The sequence below is a fragment of the Lissotriton vulgaris genome, chromosome 6, assembly GCF_964263255.1.
Source record: "Lissotriton vulgaris chromosome 6, aLisVul1.2, whole genome shotgun sequence".
Taxonomy (NCBI): domain Eukaryota; kingdom Metazoa; phylum Chordata; class Amphibia; order Caudata; family Salamandridae; genus Lissotriton; species Lissotriton vulgaris.
The window spans coordinates 992,888,352-992,911,380 of record NC_141694.1 but is presented as its reverse complement, the minus strand read 5'-3'; the positions used below and the strand labels follow the sequence as shown (position 1 = coordinate 992,911,380).

Below are 23,029 nucleotides of genomic sequence, written 5' to 3'. Positions count from 1 at the left end.
TGCAGAGGATACAGCAATCTTGCTCAGTAGCACTCTAGAAGGGAACAACGGTAACAAAGCCTTACCACGTGGCCTGACAGTATAGATCCTTCTCTAGGCTACAGTGAGTCAGCTTTAGTTTTACTTGCAGAACTCTTCTCAGCCTTTCTCTTCTAAGAAGCCTTCTCTTTCTCCTTGTGCAAGGGCATCTCCAGCACCCTCCCATTAGCAGCAAGTGGGCTCTTTTCTTCAAGGTAGTTTCACAGAAGTTGCTTTGTTAGTCCAAACTCAAGACTAATCTGAGCAGGCGAGGTGTGTGACGGGAGGTTTAGCATCACTCTATATTCCTTTGCCAAGGTGGTATCCAGCAATGAGGCGTCCCTGTCTTTCAACAATTCGCTGTAGTAGGTGATCGACGGTGGAATTTTTGCTTGCGCAACATTTAGCAGCTGTAAAAAAGTTAGTCCAGTCAATCTTGTTTTGAGCTGTCTTAGCGTTGTCACAATCATCATCCCTTTCCTTTTTATGGCCTCAAGCTGTTTCGCAAATTGGCCGCCCTTGTCAATTTTAACACCAAGATATTTATACTCGGTGGTGTTCACAATCGGAGTTATATCCAAGAACCAAGCATGGAATAGTTTTTTCCCGTTGATTGACAATGTGTTAGTTTTGTTGATGTTGACTTCCAGATTGTTTGCTTCTGTGTAGTCAAGCAGTGCGTTAAGTAGCCGTTTCAGTCCAACTTGAGTGTGGCTTGCTAAAACAATGTCTTCCACATATGACATACTCGTGGTGGCCTCTCCCCCTAATCGAGGGGCATGCGCATTCCAGTCATTTAGTGCCGATGTCATATCTGCTGTATAAACGTTAAAAAGAGTTGGTGCAAGCACACACCCCTGTTTTAGTCCCTTTGTGTCTGTATGTGCTTTGAAAGGTAGGAACCGTTGCCTAGCTTAACCTGTAGCCATGTATTGAAGTGTAATTGTATCAAAAGATTCAGAAGGGGCGAAGGAATCCCCCAGAGAGCCAATTTCCTCCACAGGTTAGCTTGGTCAATGTTGTCAAAGGCCGCCTTGAAATCCACAAAGCAGAAATGTAAGGTTTGTTTGTTTAATTTCACCTTGTCGATAAGTAGGGACATCGCTAAAAGATTTGTTGTGATGCCGGTGTCCCTGGAGAAGCCTGTCTAACAAGGGGGAATTATGTTGTGCTCTGATGCCCATTCTTGCAGCTTTGATAGTAAAATTCCTGCAAAATATTTTGCCTCAACGTCTAACAGTGCGATCAGGCGATAGTTCTTTGGTTCGGTTTTATCTCCAGCTTTGTAAATTGGTGAAATAATGGAGCCCTTCCATGATGCAGGTAGGTGCCCAAACTGTCTGACATAGTTGAAGAGAGGAGTAAGGATTTCTGACCAGTATTCTGCATCTTGTTTAAAAAGAGCTCGTGGAATCCCATTTGGCCCGGGTGCTCCATCTCTCCTCCCTTTGGAGATTTGTTCCCTGACCTTGGTGGTATCAATTTCTTTTGCCTCGACCACGGCAGTCATCACCGTTTGGGTTAAAGATGCTGGCTGGTTGCCCGTGGGAGCCAAAAATACAAATGTCTGTTGGTGAAAGTGAGATTCTAAGTACAGTGTCTAAGTGCTTTCTGTGATATGCGAGGACAATCTGCCATGTGCTGATTTTAAGATTTTATTTATCGTTAGCCAGAATCGGGCAGTATTATTTTCTTCCGAACTGTGGTAAAGTTTGGCCCAGAATTTACTTTTGTTTTGTCTCTTCATGTCCCATTTGAATTTCCTTAGTTCGGCTTTGCTGTTTCGGAGCTGTTGTAGCAAGCCATTGTCCTGTGGATGTAGCCTCCGTAATCTCAATAGTTTATTCACAAATCTTTAAAGGTATTTCAAGATGGTCCTCTGTTGACTAGTGGCCTTCCCTTTGGCCATGGGGTCATTAAACAGAAGGAATCGGACTACAGATGAGTGGGTGTTCGCAAACATGGTTGTGAAGTTTTCCCATGTACAGGTGAGGTTTCCAGTTAGGTAGTCAAGCTCAATTGGCTGTTCTTTTGCTGCCAGGAGCACCTCCCCAGAGTTAGCTACGGATGACCTAATTCTTTTTAAATTGATGGCATGCATGCATACCTACTGGGTTTGCAATAGACTTGTCTGGAAGTGCTTGGATTAGGACTTCCTGGGGCCGGTGGTCAATGTCCCCTTTGTCTTTGTCTCCTAGGCGATAGCCTGATATATGTTGAAAAAATGAAAGAGACACTACGGTATAGCCAATTGTGGAGATCAAGTGTCCCATGTGAAAAGACGCGGCCGGTGGAGAGTCATCGAGAAATCTTCCATTTAGCACCCGTAGGCCAATATGCTAGAGGTTGTCTAGCAGCTCTAAATTACACTTGGAGGATCTACTTTGGTCACTATGGGTTTGCGTTGGAATATTCCAGAGAAAAGACTGGACCTGAGTATCTTCGTTTTGAATGGTGCCTAAGAGATGTTGATTAATGTCACCCGACAGAATGCGGTTTGATGTGGTGTATGAGCTCATTTGTTGAAGCAGATGTTCAAGTAAGCTTTTTGCTTCACATTTTTTCAGTTTCAGGTTTAAGTATATGTTGAACAGCAGCACCTCCTCCTTTTTTCCCTCTCGGGTTAAGTTGTACCTTCGTCCAGTTCACGATTAGAAGGGGAGATGGTAGTTTCTGTATGCTATGGATTTTTGATATTTTGATGTATTTGGCTAGGCCGCCAGATAGACAACCATATTTACATTTCCTCTGAGAAGGAGTGTGAAAGCAAATAAATCCCTCTAGTTGCAAAGGCTCCTCCAGCCATGTTTCTTGTAGGAAAAGGATATCAAAAGATTTTAGATAAACCAAAAGCTCAGCATCTCCAGCCTTATTAGTCAGCCCTTTAATGTTCCATGAGCATAGCCTCAGAGGTGATTCATCTGGATTTTCTTGGTGCCTCATTGGGTAACTGCCATTGCCGAAGGCTTAATGTATTGATGGTTCTAGTTATCCGAAAGTGATTGGAATCAGCGGAATTGTTAAGTGGAGTATTCCATTGTGGATTTGATGCCTGTTCACTCTGAGGTGACTGTCCTAGTGCTCCCATGAGCACCGATGTTGTTTTGCTCTGTGACCGGGCATTCCTTCCCGTGATCTGTTGAGCAAAGGGAGTGGATATCCTGTGTTATAATACACAGAAGATTGTATCCCCCACGCTTTGAAGGTTTCCTGTTCTTCCTGAATTTTATTTGCAAGATAAATGGACCTCCAAGTCGCTTTGATAGATTCTCTGCCTTGTGCTTTATCCAACTTCATAAATTCTATTGAGAGAAGGTCCGTTGTGCTGATGCCTTTTAGTGTAGGTATAGCATCTAGGAGTTGAAGAATATTCCCGCTGTTCAGTATGTCGAACTGAACTTTTGAGTCCTATTCAGGCATAAAGAGTGTAATGGGGGAACCTCTGTCCTGATTAGTTGGAGAGGCTAGTACAGAGTTTGTCCCCAATTGATTATCCGGACGCTGTTTGTGGGCTGGTGAGTTTGCCCGCTGAAATAATCTGGAGGAGACAGATCGATGCGCCTAGCGCCTGCAGATGCTTCCGGACCGCAGTATGGATTGGTGTTTGGATTTCCTTCTGCGGATGTACACGAGTACCCGGCAAGTGTGGTTGGCTCATGGCGGGTTCCCTGCACCTCGCTGTTTACTTTACATGTTATCTCTTTTTTGTCGATTCCTTCACCTGAAGCCTGGGTTGCAGCCAGGATGAACCTATCCAACGCAGGATCAGTTGCAGTGATAGATGTTATGAAGTTGGAATCCAGAGGGAGCAACTTAAGCAAGTTTGAGGGAGATGCCAACGCCAGATTTGGACAGTGCAAGGAAATTAACTCCTTTTTCTCATCTCATTTATTTGTGGTGGTCGGCTAGTTGTGCTGTCATACTTTTCCTTTCCGACTTTAATTTTACTATTGCGTTGAGTGCCCATTTGGCTGCTAGACGGGACTACCCAATGAGATGATTTTCGCGTTTGGACCACGTCCTTCTTTTCATTGTTTTCCTTAGGGTAGATTTCCGTTTGCTGGATGGTTCATCCGTCTGTTTCAGGGGCGTGTCCTGAAGTAGCGTGCACTAGCGCTTAGTGCTGTGATGTTTTTAGTGAGAAGAGAGGGTAGACTTTTGTGAGGCTCATGGAGGAGGTTTTGTTACAGCCTTTTCTCCTGAGTTGCGCCTTTGCTTTGCATTCTGGGTTGTAGTTTGTTCCTTGGATGCTGAGATAGCCCCATGGGCCATGCTGCCCACTTGACTACTAGTGCGAATTCTGCCGGCCAGGTTTTGAGTAGCAGGTACCTTTCCTGCTAGCTCCTTGCACCCTGTTTTGTGCGGATTAGTCTTTGGAGTCTCTTGATTTGGGCCCTTTGGCAGGCCCTCTATGAGGGTGGGAACAATTAAGGAAAGTAATGATAGTTTATCGATGATGGAATCACAACTACAGGTCAATTTCGCTTTCTGCTGGGCTCTGCTGATTAGAATATTTAGATTACCCAGTTTCTCATCTATCCCCCCTACAAAGAGGGCCAAAGTGTCCAGTAAAGTTAACTGCAGGTCCATTTTGTCGGACTGATAATGCAACGAACCATCGACGTGTTACACTATGTTTAGTAAAATGTCACATGTATTTTGGGGCGGTTTCCCCGTTTGACGTGGTGAGCCTATAGTGGGAAAGGGGGTAGAGGGTAGTTTGTCTCCTTGGGGGCTACAACTTCCACCTATAAGCTGAAGCTGTTTTTCTGGAGAGTCCAGGGCGTAGGAGGCAACTAGGTCCGCCCACTCCTGTGATCCCAGGTAGGAGAGGGCAATTGAGTCCTGTCCACCTCCCCTGAAGTTTGGTGAAAGTTCGTCGGGTTTGACGGACTCGTTGGATGTTCCTACCCTCCCATTGTTTCCACTTCTGGACTCAAGTGTACAGTTGCAGGCATGATGGCCTCGGGCTGTGTTGAGAAGTTGTTACTCAAATCGTAACAGTCTTTTTGGATCCAGATCTTATCCTGGAGTTCAAGGGAATGGATTAAATTGGATCTGCTTGACACGTTGAGCCTTTACCATTGGTTGTTATTGTAACTTGCAAATGTTGTTCTGGGTTCAGCCTGTTATGGTTAGTTGCTGCAATTTTTGTAATTTTGGTAGTGATGATGAAAGTGCTAGTGGGCGAAAAGAGGCTGGTGGAATGCTCCTCTGCTAATGGAGCGACTTTCCCCGCTTGTGGTTCAGTGGGGTTGATTATTATGCATTCCAGAACTTTACCGGGTTTGTGTGAGATGACCTCAAGATGGGCTTCTGTGTGTACTGCTGGAAGAACTGCTTGAGTTTCCTCTGTGGTGAATGAGGTAGTAGGTGGTTGAAGAAGAAGTAGGGGGTCATGGAGGCCTGGAATTGTTCCACTAGAGGAGAATATGGACGATGCAGGGTCCTTTAAGAAATGAAACTTTGAAGAGATTTTTAGTTGGTAGAGATGTTTTGGGTGATCTCCTGAACATTGTTGTGCCAGGCCGCAGGGGGGCCTCTGTTACCTTGGGAAGGTGAGACCAGATTTGCGGGGCTCGGTGTTATCTTCCCCGTTTGTTTCACGTGTTTGGTTTTGCGCACAGGTACCACAAGCTGGCCCCTTTTCCTACCGGACCTCATAGTGGCAAAAGCACTTGACACTCCTCTGCTTTCACCTTCTTTCTTTCTTACTTAATTTCTTTCCTCCATTTACACCTCGTGTCATGTTGTGTATTTTGCGTTGTAGAGACTTTCCACCTGGTCCTTTTGCTTTACGGAGATTTTCAAAACCACCAAGGATTCACAGCACAGCTCGTTCAGAACAAGCAGGCCTACAAGACAGCACCTCTCCCACCTGATGTGGTTGATCCAGTTAATTCCTGGTTGATTCCTGGTGACTTCCTGAAGGATCCAGGGCTCCCAACAATTCCTGATGTTGTTGGTCGGGTCGGGTCAAGTCGAGGAGTGGCTGGGCTGCTAGAACTATTTACTGGAGCTGCCAACTGGAACTGCCAAGCCACAGCTGAGATGAACTGGGATAGGCTAGGCAGCTAGCAGCACCGCTAGTGCTGATATCTTGCTCATCGCGCGTTGCTGAAGAGTCTCTCCCAGTAAGGATGTGCAAGGCAGGGCAGGCACAGCAGGGCAGACGTGTGCCTTCCCTGAGTCCCTCTAGATCTATGGTCTGGTTGTTGTCTGGTGGGGCTCATAGCTAACGGTACAAAAATGTCAAAAAAGCCAGGAAAATGAGTCTGGCCACTCAAATCGCAGAAGCAGGCAATTCTACCAGAGAGTTATTTAAAATCGTTCAAACCTTCACTAGTCCTGAAGCATGTGAAAGTCCAGACACCTTCACCCAAGAACTATGTGATGATATATCTCAGTTCTTTGAGGAAAAAATTGAAGCAATATATAAAAAAATCACTATAGTCTCTGACACTCTGGGGACTGAGGCCCCTGAAACTGCTCCACATCTGACCTCTGGTGAAACTCTTCTGGACATCCCCAAAATTACTACTAAGGACCTGACTACTCTCATTAATCAAACTAAATCTGGTTCTCCCTCTGATTTGATACCAGCTAAATTCATCCCTCCGCTAATCGAGATATTAGGTCCTCATATTCAGAACCTACTTAACTTGTCTTTTGCCAAAGGCCAACTTCCATCTGCCTGGAAGGAAGCGGTAGTGAACCCTATCCGCAAAAACTCCACCATGCCCTGGTCTACACTCTTCAACCTTCGCCCGATTTCTCTCCTCCCCTTTATCAGCAAACTGGCAGAGAAGCACGTCAACACCACTCTCTCCAGTTTTATCGAAGCGACAGGGGGCCTGGACCAATCCCAATCTGGATTCAGGCCCAACCACAGCACTGAATCAGCCCTCCTCTCTGTGACAGATCAGATCAAAATGTCACAAGATAGAGGGGGCTCTATGATTCTAGTGCTGTTGGACCTGTCCGCAGCCTTCGATACCGTGTCTCACAACACCTTACTGAACCGGCTGCAGGGAGTAGGAATCGGAGGCGTAGCTCTATCTTGGTTGGAGAGTTTCCTCGCCGGGAGATACAATCTACCAGCCTGGGCCCCTTTCGTTCCATCTCAAGGGGGCTCACGAAGGGGGTGCCACAGGGCTCATGCCTTAGCCCTACTTTGTTCAATGTCTATGTGGCCCCCCTTGCTGAGATTGTGCGGAAATACGGGTTCACACCGGTTTCCTACGCTGATGACACTCAGCTTCTCTACCCTTTCAGCTCCCTTGACTCTAAAACCAAGGGGAATTTTGCTGAGGGTATGAGAGCGGTGTCACACTGGATGGCGAGGAATTGCCTCCAGTGTAATGTAACAAAGACCGAGGTCCTGCTCTTTGGCAAAGCAAATATCCTCTGGACCCCTGACTGGTGGCCACTCGACCTTGGCCCAGTACCGGTACCCAAAACACACGTTAAAAATCTTGGAGTGAAGTTTGACCAAAAACTGACCATGAAAGAACACACCAATTACATCGCGGGTTTGTGTTTTTACACCATTGGTTTACTCAGGCGTGTCTTTCCTTTTCTTCCTGCCACATGCAGAAAGACACTTGTACAGGCCTTGGTAACCAGCCGTCTGGACTACTGTAACGGCCTGCTGACATTAGCCAGTACGGATGCAGTAGGCCGTCTGCAGGTGGTCCAGAACACGGCAGCCAGATTGGTCATGGGTGTACCTGCCAGGACTCCTTCCAAGCCCTTGCTGAAAGAACTGCACTGGCTTCCCATACGACAGCGCATCCACTTTAAGATCTGCTGTACGGTACACAAATGTCTGTATGGAGTAAGCCCCAAATACCTAGCCCAGTCTCTTGAACTGTACCAGCCTAGCAGGTCCTTGCGCTCCTGCAATCAAGCCCTGTTAAAATCCCCCATTACAAAGAAGACTAGACAGGGTGACCGTGCCTTCTCCGCTGTTGGTCCTGCCCTTTGGAACAACCTTCCCACTAACCTAAGAACCACCATAAACCACCTGTCCTTCAGAAAGGCATTAAAAACCCTCCTTTTCCAAGAAGCATTTCCACCCACATAAACCACATCAACCTCAGGCTGCTCTACCCAATAACTCTCTTAGCTGGCAAAGCGCGGAGATACCCCTCCGGGATTGATTCCTGCGCTCTATAAGAAATTAAATAAATAAATAAATAAATAAACGGTAGGCTTCCGTCTGATGTCCCCGCAAATTACACACATAGTTCCTCCCAAAGTAAATCAATTCTGGACTACGTAATTGTTGATCACTGTATTTTCTCTCTTTTAAGGGACTTGGTTGTTGTAGAATCAACCTTCAGTGATCATAATGTTATTATGTTAACCCTTTCAGTGGATCCTCCTAATTCTGACCCTTGGTCGCTTAATGGTGACGTGGTCACCTTTCCAAAAAAAACAGGCAGATGTTTCTGGGATTTTAAAGCCATGAAGGGTTTGGAGCCTATCCTTGAAAAAACTTTAACTAACCTGGATAATTGGCAGGGGTTGGAACTACCCTCTTTTGAGGCTCTTATGAAGGAGATTATCTCTGCAGTAAAAAAATCTAATTTAATTAGAAGAAAGATCTCCCTCCCTAAAGCAGTTATTACCCTCAATAAGGAAATAAATAAGTTGGTGAGGGAGCAATATATATGTGGATCAGCAGAGAGATCTCAGAAAATATCTCTCCTCAAAAGAAGGAGAAGCAGGGTAAATAAAAAAATGAAAAAAGAAAAGGAGGACTCCCTATGGATTGGTTTGCGGGAGGCGGCTGTCCAAGGAAAATCTAGACCGTTTTGGACTCTCATTGGGGAGGGTTGTGGTACAAGAAGAGTGCGTCCCCTCCCAATTCCTATCTCGGAACAAACTTGGGTAGATTACATTTCAAATTTATATGCCAAGAATGACCTGCGAGTGGAACTTAGGGGAATTGGTGAAGATATTAATTCTACAATTGAGTCCCCTTCTGAATCATCCATAGAACTGACTATTAAGGATATGTCAAGTCAAGTCAAGTCAAGAAATTTGTATAGCGCACTACATACCCAGAGGGTTTCAAGGCGCTTAGGGAGGGGAGGAGGATTATTTATCAAATATCCACGTTTTAAGCAGCTTTCTGAACGCTAGGTGGTTCTGGGTGAGGCGAAGGTAAGCGGGGAGTGAGTTCCATGTTTTAGCAGCCAGGTATGAAAAGGATCTGCCTCCCATGGTGGTCTTGTTGATGCGAGGTACAGTGGCGAATGCTTGGCTGGAAGAGCGGAGTTGGCGGGAGGGGGTGTAGAAGGACAGTCGAGAGTTGAGGCAATCTGGTCCGATGTCGTAGAGTGATTTGTGTGCGTGGGTAAGCAGTCGGAAAGTAATCCTCTTATTGACGGGTAGCCAGTGGAGGTCTTTAAGGTGACCAGAGATGTGTTCGTTGCGTGGGATGTCTAATATGAGCCTGGCTGAGGCGTTTTGTATTCGTTGTAGTTTCTTCTGGAGTTTAGCGGTGGTACCTGCGTAGAGGGTGTTTCCGTAGTCCAGTCGGCTCGTGACCAGAGCATGGGTGACTGTTTTTCTGGTTTCGGTGGGGATCCAGCGAAATGTTTTTCTGAGCATGCGAAGAATGTTAAAGCAGGAAGAGGATACGGCGCTGACTTGTCTGTTCATTGAGAGTGAGGAATCCAGGATGACGCCAAGGTTCCGTGCGTGGTCTGTCGGGATGGGTGCTTTTCCGAGGGCTTCCGGCCACCAGGAGTCGTCCCATGCAGAGGGGGATGTACCTAAGATGAGGACTTCTGTTTTGTCTGAGTTCAGTTTCAGACGGCTTTGTTTCATCCATTCGGCGACTTCTTTCATTCCTTCGTGTAAGTTAGTTTTGGCGGTGCTGGGGTCCTTGGTGAGAGAGAGGATCAGTTGAGTGTCATCCGCGTAAGAGATGATGTTGAGATTGTGTTGGCGAGCGATGGCCGCAAGGGGGCTCATGTATACGTTGAAAAGGGTGGGGCTGAGTGAGGATCCTTGAGGTACGCCGCAGATGACTTCAGAGGCCTCGGACTTGAATGGTGGGAGGCGGACTCTCTGGGTTCTTCCGGTGAGGAACGAGGTGATCCAATCGAGTGCTTTTCCTTGGATTCCGATGTTTCTGAGGCGTTGTAGAAGGGTGCTGTGGCAGACTGTGTCGAATGCTGCAGAGAGGTCGAGGAGGATGAGGGCGACTGTGTCACCATTGTCCAGTAGAGTTCGAATGTCGTCTGTTGCTGCGATGAGGGCGGTCTCGGTGCTGTGTTTGGCTCGGAAGCCAGATTGTGAGGGGTCGAGGGATTTGTTGGCTTCGAGGAAGGCGGCGAGCTGGTTGTTGACGGCTTTCTCGATGACTTTGGCCGGGAATGGAAGAAGCGAGATGGGGCGGTAGTTTTTGAGTTCGGTGGGGTCTGCTGTTGGTTTTTTCAGAAGGGCGGTGAGTTCAGCGTGTTTCCAGTCTTCCGGGAAGGTGGCGGAGTTGAAGGAGCAGTTGATGACGTCTCGGAGGTGCGGTGCAATGACGGAGTCTGCTTTGTTGAAGATGTGGTGAGGGCAAGGGTCTGTGGGGGATCCAGAGTGGATGGAATTCATCAGGCGGATGGTGTCCTCAGTGGAGATTGGGTTCCAGGCGTTAAGGGTGTTTCCGGGGGGGAGATGGTCAGCAGATGGTAGGGTGGGTTGGCTTCCGGGTTGGTTGTCAAAGCTATTGTGGATGTCAGCGATCTTGTTGTGGAAAAAAGAGGCTAGGGAGTCGCAGAGGGTTTGAGAGGGGGTGATGTCGTTGGAGTTGGCCGAGGGGTTGGAAAATTCCTTGACGATGTTGAAAAGTTCCTTGCTGTTGTGGGCGTTGTTGTCAAGTCGATCCTTGAATGCTGTTTTCTTGGCTTTTCGGATCAGTTGGTGGTGAGTGCGGGTGGCGCTTTTGAAGGCGTCCTTGTTGCTGGTGGATGGGTCTTTTTTCCAGGCCTTTTCAAGGGAGCGGCATAGTTTCTTGGATTTCTTGAGATCATCGTTGAACCATGAGACCTTCTTGTTGCCAGGTTTGCTTTGACGTTTTTTCAGTGGTGCTAAGGTGTCGGCGGTGTTGGATAACCATAGGGTGAAGTTGGCGGCGGCTTCGTTTGCGTTAGAAGAGTGGGCTGGGGAGTTTAGAAGGAGCGATGCGGAGATCTGGTCCGTGGTGATTTTGTTCCAGTTTCTTAGCAGAGTTGGTTGGAGGTGGTTGGTGGGTTTTGGTTTGTTGTAGGTGAAGTGAACGCAGCTGTGGTCGGTCCAGAGGAGATCCGTAGTGTGGCTGAAGGAGACATGATTGCTGGAGGTGAAGATGGGGTCGAGTGTATGACCTGCGATGTGGGTGGGGGAAGTGACTAGTTGTTTAAGTCCGAGGTTGGCGAGGTTGTCTAAGAGGGTGGCGGTGTTGCGGTCGTTGTTCTTTTCAAGGTGGAAGTTGAGGTCTCCCAGAAGGATATAGTCTTTGGAGGGGAGCGCGTGTGGGGTGATGAAGTCCGTGATGTCCGGATGAGCTCCCGATATCAGTCCTGAAACAAGATCCAGTATCCTGGAGTAAAATTCTATTCCCTCTATTCAGGATCTGCTTCATTAAAAGAAACTATCCCATCTTCTTGGAAGGGGAGCATTTTGGTGCACATGTTCAAAAAGGGTGATAGAAATCTTCCCAATAACTATCGACAAATAGCCCTCTTAGACGCTATTGGGAAGGTTTTCTCTAAATGCTGATTGTCCTTAATTAATGATTGGGTGGTTCTAAATCAAATTTTGCCACTAGAACAAACAGGCTTTCGCAAGGGGCATGGAACCCTGGATAATCTCTCCGCCCTTCAGATTATTACTGATAAATACATAAGGGTACGTGGCGGAAGAGTGTATGTGGCCTTTGTAGACTTCTCCACAGCATTCGATAAGGTTGATCGCCCTCTGCTGTGGAGAAAGCTATCTGCTTTGGGTATGCCCCCTCAATTGCTAGATATGACTCAGGGCTACATACAGACACATGGTGTCAAGTTCTTCAACGAGGAGATAGGGGATTATCTAAGATCATTCCTTCAATTAATGGCCTTAAGCAGGTTGCCTCCTTGCCCCACTGCTTTTCTCACTATATATTGCAGATCTACCCGCCTCACTTTCCTCTTGTGACGGTATAGCCCCAGTCTTGGGCGGAAAGCACATTTCATGTCTGTTATATGCGGATGATATTTTAATAATGGATCTTATGCCTAAAGGTCTTGCCAAACGCCTCCATGCTTTACATTTGTATGCAGAAACCCATTATCTAAAAATCAATGCAGCAAAGAGTAAAATTATGTGTATTTCAGGCCGGAAAAAACATAAGTTTGAGAGCTTTGTCTGGTCTGTGGGAGGTGACAAACTTGAGGTGGTAAAGAGTTATGTTTTCTTAGGAAAATTAATCTCAGACACTCTAAGTGATAAATCCCATATCGACAACAATGCCCGGAAAGCCTTATCCCAAGGGAGAAGCTTAAGTGCATTGTACTCGGCAATGGGAAGAAGGCATTTTTCTTATTTATTGGAGGTCTTCAGGGCAAAAATTCCTTCTACCCTCTTGTATGGATTGGAACTGGTCGACCTAAAGCATTGGGATTTTTTAAATGTGGTTGAAGGAAAATTGTTAAGAAGCGTAACCTCCATTAATTCCGCCTGCTCAGTGGCCGCTTGCAGACTTGAGTTTGGCCTGCGCAGCAGTTGGGTGCAGGGCCTGGCAGCTGTAGTACGTTGGGTCGCAAGCTTAGCCAGAGGAGAAGCGGGGACTATGAGAATCCTTTTAAAGGCGGAATTATTGGAAAGTTTAAGAGAATATTCCCTAATTGTTGAAAATTTTAGAAAGGCTGTATCGCTTCTGCAGTTTGAGGAGAGTACACTGTTTTCCTTATCCGCAGCCCAGTTAAAGTCTGTCTTGAAAGAGGCCTCCTGGGACCTTAGCTACAGATTGGACAGCGCCTCGATCCTTGTTAAGAAAGGTGTTAATCCCCTTACTGACTCATTTGCAAGAAAATTTGTGCAGCCATATGTCGCTTGGAATTTGCCCCACGGCGTCCGGAGATTCTGGTTGCTCCTGAGGCAGGACTTGCTACCTCTAAATAATCTTTTGTTTAAATGGTACCTGCAATCTGCGACCTTTGTCACCTGTCCATTCAAGACCGAATGCATGTACTTTTTATATGTCCAGTGCTGCGTCCATTTCATCGTAAATGGTTAAGGCAAATATGTTTGCAAATGGGTATTCTAAATGCTAATTCTTTTATGTTTGCCTTATATAACCCCCCAAATGAGAGATTCTGTTTTAACATTTTTAATTTTTTTAATGCTTTTTAGCTATTTATTGAAGGCTCACCTATGAAGTATGTATCTATGAATTATTTTGTATTGCGGTAATTGTTGTAAATTGTCTTTTTGGTAATGAATGGAGTTTTGTATTGTGTGTTTCTTTTATGTGGACCTCTATGGAGTTCCAAAACATAATAAAAATTGAATTGAATTGTTGTCTGGTTATTGTCTACCTCTGCTCATGTGAGATGTAAAGGTTGAGGTTGAGGTTAAAGAGCCTAGGGGGTTGAGAAGCGAGGGCAGGAGTGGGAGCAGGGTGGAGGCCAGGGTGGGAACTCCAGGCACTGCACCAGCTCTGCTCAGCTCGGTTCGGCTCCAGTCACCAGCCCAGAATGGGGCAAAGAGGGCAAAGGGCAGATGCACCCAGAGAACCAGGAGAGCTTGGGAGAGCCAGCTGGGCAGGGAAAGCGGGGAAGGGGGCAGGGGAGAGAACAGGCCACTGCACTGACACACACGCACATCCGCACAACCCCCATAGCAACCCAGCAACCCAGGCAGTCCCGCGGCTTACAGCTCATGGCTTACCGCGACTCTCCGGGCACTGACACCAGGCTCCAGCTCCCTGGCTCCTGGTTCCTGACTCCCGACTCCTGGCTGGCTGTCTCTTGGCTGACTCCTGGCTCACACCACTCCGGTTGCTCCAGCTGCGTGCTCCTCCCCCTCCTCCTCGGGTGAACGCGGGTCGGTTGAGCGATTGTTTTTTTTTTTCCCCTCCTTGGTTGCCTCCTGATTTCCTCCAAACCAGGAAATGGTCAGGAGATGGAACACTCTCTCAGCTCAGCTCACCGGCTGCTGTGATGTGCTCGAAGCTGGGGCTGTTGGTGCGGCTGGCTGCCTGCCTGCCTGACTGGCTGCTGGAGCGTCTGTATCAGCTAATACAAGGAAATTCACTGCAGCAGAGGTTGTGCTGTGGGGGTGCAGTCACGAAAGCCGCTGCAGGACAGAGGCTGCTCCGAGGCTTCGATAGTGTCTGTTCCCTGAACGTGACCCGTGCACGGTCCTGGTCCGGACCCCCGCAATCTCAGCTCGCTCTGTCGCCTCCGCCACCTTCGATTGCTGCTTGCCGCTAGTCTCGCTACGCACCAACAACTGGAAGCAGGAAGTCCATACAATCATATGATACAGTGTGCGTGTCTCCAAAGTTAGAGAGCTCCTCGGTCACACCAAGCAGGAATTGTCCTGCGCCGCGGTCTCCTCTCCAATCACAATTGCTTCACCCATATTCCACACAAATGGAGTGAATTAAGTAATTCCAGTAAACTGACAGATCCGTTCAAAACAGGAAAAGTCAGTAGGCAATTCTCCCTGGGATACGAAAGGTTAAAAGATCTCACCTGTCACTATAATATGTTGCTGCCACCACTATCGAGCATCGTATGCTTATGGTAGTCTCACCCATCACCGTTTACATAAAACGGTGGCCGCCGATTGAACCTGAGGCTTTTTGGTTGCAGGCCTTTCACCTTTTCGTCCGGCCCATCCGGACTGTATCGCCTGCTTCACGGCTGTTGTGAAGCAATTCTTATCTTTATAGGGGCCATCTGTGGTTCTGTAATGGAGGCTTTGTTTACTCGCACGTAGCGAGGCAGTTCATTTTTGCATAGCGCTTTCACTTTCACTTAAAGTGAAAGCGCGATGCTAAAATAAAAGCGCTGCTGTGTGCGAAATGGCGACAGCTTGTTTTCCTTCTCACAGGTGAAGCAAACAACCCTGCCACAAACGCAGCATTGGAGGTTTCTCATGTTGGTGCAGTTTCTAATTTAATTAATTAGTTGAGCAAACTAGCAAATGAAGCAGATTAGAGTGCCCGTCCACCAGACATGTAACTTTTTCCTGTGACGGCCCTTTTCCTGCAGACCGGTCATGTGCGCACAGGACGCAGGCTCTCTGATAATGCTGCTTTTATGTTCACGCGATAGAGAGGCATCTGCATGGTGGTATGTGCACGTGGTCTCCGATGTGATGTGCGGAGGGGGTGGCTCGGAGGGTATTTGTAATTTTGCCGGAATGTTGCAGGTTAGCCCACTCTACAGAAGGTGCGATGAGGGTGTGGGGTCTGGCCGTTTGTGTGCTCGTGTGGGCTCGGTCCTGTCGTTCCTACAGCCCTGCGCCTCCTCCGAGGCTCTACTCCGCAAGGAGTGCTGTCCGATGTGGGGCAACAATGGCTCTCCCTGCAGCAAGCTCTCTGGCCTTGGCAGCTGCCAGGCCGTGGAGGTGTCCCAGGCCCCCAACGGACCCCCAGTTTCCGTTTTTGGGTGTGGACGTCCGGGAGGATTGGCCCATCGTCTTCTACAACCAGACCTGCCGCTGCGTGCCGCCCTTCAGCGGTTTCCAGTGTGGGGAGTGCCCCTTTGGGCGCTGGGGCCCGGACTACGCGGAGTCATGCATGCAGGTGCGCAAGAGGATCACTCAGCTCAGCGCCACCGAAAGCGCCTACTTGAACCTGGCCAAACACACCACCAGCCCCAACTACGTGATCTCCACTGGGACCTACGAGCAGATGGACAATGGGTCCCGGCTGCTCTTCGCCGATATCAGCGTCTACGACCTCTTTGTCTGGATTCACTACTACGCGTTCCGGGACTCATGGGTGCTGGTGTAGGGCGAGGAGGAGACTGTGGTGTGGAGAAACATTGACTTCGCCCACAAAGCGCCCACCTTTTTGCCATGGCACCAGTTCTATCTGCTCTTTTGGGAACGCGAACTCCAGAAGGTGAAGGGAGACGAGAACTTTACCATCCCCTACTGCGACTGGAGGGACTTCCAGGACTGCGAGGTCTGCACCGACCAGCTGATGGGGGAACTGCACCCCACAATAGCCGGCCTGCTAAGCCCGGCTTCCTCCTTCTCCTCCTGGCAGGTAAGAACTGAAGTCAAACGTGTTCTTTATGGCTATATTGCTACTACTTCCTTCATTGTAGGAATCCCCATGTCTGGATGTGCAGTATCTGCAGTTAGATGTGGGATTTTGCAATTAAGGCCTTGCCTGCTATAATCCCCCTTACAACTGTCCAAATAAAACTGCACGTCCCAACATGCAAAGTGTTGTTCGTGCAAATGCTAGGTCTCTTACTCCATACACTCATCTATAGTATGGTCCTCAATCGCCATGCCATCTCTTACTCCATACAGCTGGCTATAGACTGGTCCTCAGTCACTATACTGTTTGTTAGTCCATGCAGCTGTCTACCAAACGGCCCTCGATTGCCATACTGTTTTGTGTGCCCTATATATACCATGGTCTTCATCATGGTCATCCATCGCCATAGTGTTTCGCACTCTATTCAGCTACCGGCAGTGTGCTCCTCCATAGCAGCATCATGCCTGCTGCCTCTAGTGTTGTCCTCAATTGAGATACTGTCCCTTTTTCTATAGAGCTCTATTTATCACAATCCACTATCTCAGCACGGTTCCTCATTCTTTAAAGTAGCTTTAAGCGTGACCCTTGGTTCCTGTTCAATTGCATTTACATTGATGCTCTCTCGCCCTGTCCTTCGGCCTGCCTCTCACCTCACCTCTTACCCATCACCTCAGATCAGAAATTGGATAGTTTCATGGTTGTTCCTTGAAGGTCAGTCCCCTAAGTCCTTGGGGGAATATGTAAGTTTGCTCCTGTACCTACAGGTACGTCTGGGCTCTGGTACACCTGAAGATACAGTAATTTCTGCTCTCCATTCTGTTTGTAACCTGGGCCACATTGTGTAGTTTACTGTATTCGTAGTAGGTGGAGTGCCGCAGTTGCTTGGCTCTTGGTGCGATAGACATCTGAGAAGGATGTGACGTAGGCAGAGGGTATTCAGGTCTACACGTTTCCAGTCTGGAGGCCTCTTATTTGTTATACTCTGGGTTTTTGGGCAGTTTGTTTGCCTTCTCTTAATACTCGTCAGTGAAGGAGAACCCAGTGTGTTCTCATTGTAGGAAGATGCTCTACATTAATTGTTGCATTCCATCAAGTCCCTCATTTAAATGTTACCACGCATTTCTAGCGTTTCTGCAGATTTTTTATGAAGCAGCAATGATACATCAACTGAATAATGTTCCATAACTGGCTACCACCAAAGAAAGGTTGGAGTTCCCCACAAGCAACAGTGGAAAAAAATGTTGTCATGATTATATTGGAAGATACTACTCATTACTTTTGAGCACAGTTTTAAGTCCACTCAATGTTAAGTGTGGTAATGTTAACATCACCACATAAATACGTATTGAAACTGATAAGTCAATTTTGGGTATGTCCGTGGTAGAGGAGAGACTTAGTTTAAAAATATGACTGATCAGGATTTTGCATGCAGGTTTATTAGGTCGAGCCCGGCGTCACAGCGCGAAGCGCTGTCGCCAGCGAGCTCTATTGTTAGTGACTTACCTTGGAAGTGGGACAGGAGATCGGCACGCGCAGAGCTTTCCAGCGATTTCAGCAGGTGTACGCGCACGTACACATCTCCTGTCCCACTTGCAAGTCGGCCTCCTGCAATAGAGAGAACACACACCCACACACCCACACACCCACACACCCACACACCCACCCACCCACACACACACACACACACACACACACACACACACACACACACTCACTCACTCACTCACTCACTGGGCTCCATTGTCACTACGCTGGTGTCATCTCCGCATCACCTGGCACACGCGGGACTTCGTTCACGCCACTTCTAACCCAGGGCTTCTCCTTACTACTGCCACCACCCCGGGGCTCTCCCTCTGGCATGGGAGGCAGAAGTCCCGCCCCACGACAGGCTTGTTTTAAAAAGTGATGTCCGTTCTCTTTGGAAAATACGTGTGGTAGTGTTGATGTAGGGAAATGTTTCTCTGCGTCTGCCATCCCAGTGCACTGCCCTCTTTTGGCACACTGCACAGATAGAATAATAAGTTACCTCGACGGTGCATTTTAACAAACAACTGTTCCCATGGACTTGAGTAGTGTATTTAAGTGCTCGTGGACTTCGCCAAGGCCCCGCCCCCACGTCAGCTGTTAATGGTATCCATCTAGCGCGAGCCCACCTCCGAGGGCAATTAAACTCCTACCGCTTTATAAAACGCAGAGGAGAAAACAGTCAGCAGTGGTAGCATGGAGCCGGGGGCTGAGCAGTAAACACAGCGTGGGTAGGATTAAAGACCACCAGGGACACGGAGTCCTCCATACTGGGCACAGTGGGGCATGTCGGAAAACTTTGCGAGCCCCAGAAAAGGTTTGCTTTTCTTTGCTTAAAAAATAGTCCTTCAAGGAACGGGAACAGTGCTGATCTAGCTTCTGGCGCCATCTAGTGGTATTAATCATGTTAGCTACTTCGTAATTATTAAATACAGGGTGTTTGCTTTAGAATATCTAAATAAATGTTGCAGCATGAGCAGCGGGGCCTAGCAAATTACCCACTCTTGTTTAATGATGTTGCAAGCTCATGTTCTTCCTGAAACTGCAAATTTGGTAGTTTGTTTTTGAAGAGCAGAGTTATTATTGCATAATCTTATGTGTGGATCTTATTACAGACTGATTGTGGCCCTTGCCCTTCATATTACGTTTCATATGTTTCCGCTCTTAGAATATCTAAATAAATGTTGCAGCATGAGCAGCTGGCCTAGCAAATTACCCACTCTTGTTTAATGATGTTGCGAGCTCATGTTCTTCCTGAAGCTGCAATTTGGTAGTTTGTTTTTGAAGAGCAGAGTTATTATTGCATAATCTTATGTGTGGATCTTTTTACAGACTGATTGTGGCTCTTGCCCTTCATATTACATTTCAAATGTTTCAGCTCAATCCCAGTTAATTTGTTTATTGTCGGAAATATGCCCATACCCATTTAACCCTTATCTGCCCAGAAAGAAACTGAACCTGTTACACTTATGGGCTAGGGCAGTTGAGCCCTGGTCCTGGAGGAACAGGCGTGTGCCTACACTTCAGAATATCCACGGGATGGCACTTGCTACTGTATTTTCTGAGTAGAGGAAAGCTAAAATATGAATACAAATAATGGTTGGCTCTGTACACCACAGGGCCGGCGGCTTTATAACCTTTTCTTTCTTGGTAAATCGACTCAGATGGACTTGTCTTCTCGAGTGGTACTGGTCGACATGTGGTGCTCTTGCGCAAGTGGTAACAGTATGGTGAATGGATTTGGATTTATTGTATTATGTAACAAAAAGGGTGTGTATTGTGTTCACATAACTGGTACACAGGCTCTGACACAGCAGGACACCAGGAATCCTCCCTATGTGTCTATGCAATAGGCACATACATGGTCCTATAGCTCTTATGCATGAAGAGGTATTCACTTTCCCACCAAGACAGGAGTAAGCAACCTCACGTCTTGGTGCTGGGGGAGCTTCAATATGCTTGGGTAGTAGATTACTAAGACACTTGTGCAAACGTACATGTTACTACATCAGGACCGTACTTATGACCCTTCTAGGTTATTTCACGTTTCTTGGTAGAAGCGCTGGGATGCCCTTGGGTAGCCATGTGCTATACAAGTGCGTATTCATTCATTGTCTTTTTCCCAGGTCAGCACTGACTGTGACGTCTGTGAAGTGTTCTGCACCCTTTGAGCTCTTTTTTACACTATAAAAAGCATCCGATAAATAAATACATTTCAAAAGAACAATATGCCCATATCAGGTTTTGATGTGGAGTATTCCAGTAGTATTTATTTTTAAGCCTTTACATAAATGCATCTGGATTATAGCTTTAGTCTCTCACCACCATCTGCATATGTCACTGTGATCTGTGCTTTTTTTTCTGGCCCCTTCACGTTCCTCAAGGGACGTGAGGCTAGATAGCTGTCAGTTGTTGATGCCCCCCAACCCCCCCCCATGCAAATGAGGGAACACTTTCTGAAGATAGCGTTGGTGCTTTATGTGAGCTAGTGCTATCAGTATTACAGAAGGCGTTGCACAGGCACCTGCGGCCCCTTCTGTAATACCAAAGTGCCCCAGGGGCACACAAAGTGGACGCACACGCCCGTTTCGTCCCCAGAGCAATTGTATGATACGGTCCCGGGGTTGTAGTCTGTGCTGGGGTCGTGCTGAGTAGGTTAGATTAAACAGCCATCCATGAGCACTCCTGAGCCACTGGTGTGGTAAAGGCATAAAACCAGTGTGTATGAGTTCCGAAGATATAAAGATCGAAATGTGCAGTCATGAAGGTGACATCCATTGTTACTATTGTCAATTGTGTGTACATTTATTAAGTTTGCAATGCTGGCCATTTGCGCCCACGGGTCTCTTCAAGATCCTGGTGTCTTTGCTAGCTATTTAAGGTTGTCTATTCCTATCTCCTGTTAAAAATCAAGCTTTATTGGGAGACATTTCCTAAGGCATTAGCCTACGGAACTGTTTCTCCCTTGAGTCTTGAAGCAATTGGATAAAGTTTTGGAAAAGATTGAAATGAAAATGTGTCAAAGCTGAAAGACGTATGATCTGATATGTTGCATGCTGTAAGCATCAACCACCCTCAATTTTTTCATCACTGAACGCCACAGCATCACTCGTCGCCACCACAGCATCACTCGTCGCCACCTCAGCATCACTCGTCGCCACCTCAGCATCACTCGTCGCCACCTCAGCATCACTCGTCGCCACCACAGCATCACTCGTCGCCACCACAGCATCACTCGTCGCCACCACAACATCACTCGTCGCCACCACAACATCACTCGTCGCCACCACAACATCACTCGTCGCCACCACAACATCACTCGTCGCCACCACAACATCACTCGTCGCCACCACAACATCACTCGTCGCCACCACAACATCACTCGTCGCCACCACAACATCACTCGTCGCCACCACAACATCACTCGTCGCCACCACAACATCACTCGTCGCCACCACAACATCACTCGTCGCCACCACAACATCACTCGTCGCCACCACAACATCACTCGTCGCCACCACAACATCACTCGTCGCCACCACAACATCACTCGTCGCCACCACAACATCACTCGTCGCCACCACAACATCACTCGTCGCCACCACAACATCACTCGTCGCCACCACAACATCACTCGTCGCCACCACAACATCACTCGTCGCCACCACAACATCACTCGTCGCCACCACAACATCACTCGTCGCCACCACAACATCACTCGTCGCCACCACAACATCACTCGTCGCCACCACAACATCACTCGTCGCCACCACAACATCACTCGTCGCCACCACAACATCACTCGTCGCCACCACAACATCACTCGTCGCCACCACAACATCACTCGTCGCCACCACAACATCACTCGTCGCCACCACAACATCACTCAGCACCACCACTGCATCAATCTGTGCAACCCTTCAACAACGTTGTTTCCCCAAGAATAAAACTTATCTTCAGAGTTGTGGAAACAATAGATATTTTACTCAGTCAATCGTGCATGCTTCGTTTTATCAGAGGTGCAGAGAAATAGAGAGACAGGCGTTTTCAATAAAAGGTGTTTATTGAACAGTCTTCGTTCTCATGCAAGGAAAGTGAACTGCTACAATCGTAATACTGGTTGCAAAGTATAAAGCGTACAGTACGAAGAGTATTATAAAATAATACTGTAAAAGCATTGTATGGTTTCTAAACCACAGATAAATAAATACATAAATAACCAAGGCTAAAAGTACTCAACTGGTGCTTCTAAAATACGCCTACCCCAATGTACCTAACCTAAGTCTAGTACGTGGGAAGAAGTAAGTGAGGTGTAGCATAGGTTTAGTTTTTCTTTGCCAAGAATCTAACCAAGATTTCTCTTAGGGTCTAATCAGCTCCGTACCTTGGTTTTAGAATGAAGGAGGTCTGGTATCTCTGTCTCGGGGCTCGATTTCCCAACACCCCGCGTGGGGAGCTTGGAAACACTGGAGCTGGATTCTCAGCGAGAGAAAGGACAGCTTCTCGATCAGTGCGTCAGCTGGAGGGTCGGCTTCCTTCGGCACTTGCTGTAGCGAGCTGCGTCGGGCAAGTAGATAGTCTAGCTGCTCTGAACCACCATGTCTTTGCTAGGGCAAGTGTAGGCATATTAATACCTTGAAGGTGCTTAGTTTGACGTAAAGTCAGACATAATAACGTCATCAAAGAACCCCTAGGGAATGGTAGTTCTTTGAAAACTCCATGATTTCTAGGACAAATCAATATTCAAGCAAGGGGATGTCCCTGACTGCTGAAGCCGAGTTTTCCAAGAAATCGTTGTGGCTTTTTGGAATTAGGGGAAGTAGCCATGCCTGTATTTGGACTGGAAGGGTTATGTCTAAATATGGGTATGATTTCTATGTCTGTATAAGGGAATTGCGAATTATACCTATATAAGGGCATGAATCAGTAAATTACACTTGGATCCTAAAATGCTACACAACACCCACTCCACTTTATTATGTTTGATATTACTAAATTCTAAGCATTTTAAACCTATCTAAAGCATGATGAGTAAAAATCCCTTCCAAAATACATAAAATGCATTTGAAATGGCTGTACACATTTGAAAAGCAATATTTTCATTCAAAACATGTAATTTGACATTGGAATATGCTTATCAGAATGAGGAATGAAATAACAGTTATGAAATGGCTCTTAAATACATAAGAAAGGTCGAGACCATTCCATGGCAGAATATATAACTATTTAGGTTGTGGA

At 47.2% G+C, this 23,029-nt stretch overlaps 1 protein-coding gene and 1 pseudogene across 9 annotated transcripts in view; both read left to right on the top strand.

Moving 5' to 3' along the window:
• The window catches only part of LOC147708315 (protein 4.1-like), a 1,681,744-nt gene that overhangs the window by 101,940 nt on the left and 1,556,775 nt on the right, over positions 1–23,029 (top strand). The window lies entirely within an intron of this gene.
• On the top strand, positions 15,449–16,402 carry LOC147708317 (tyrosinase-like; annotated as a pseudogene).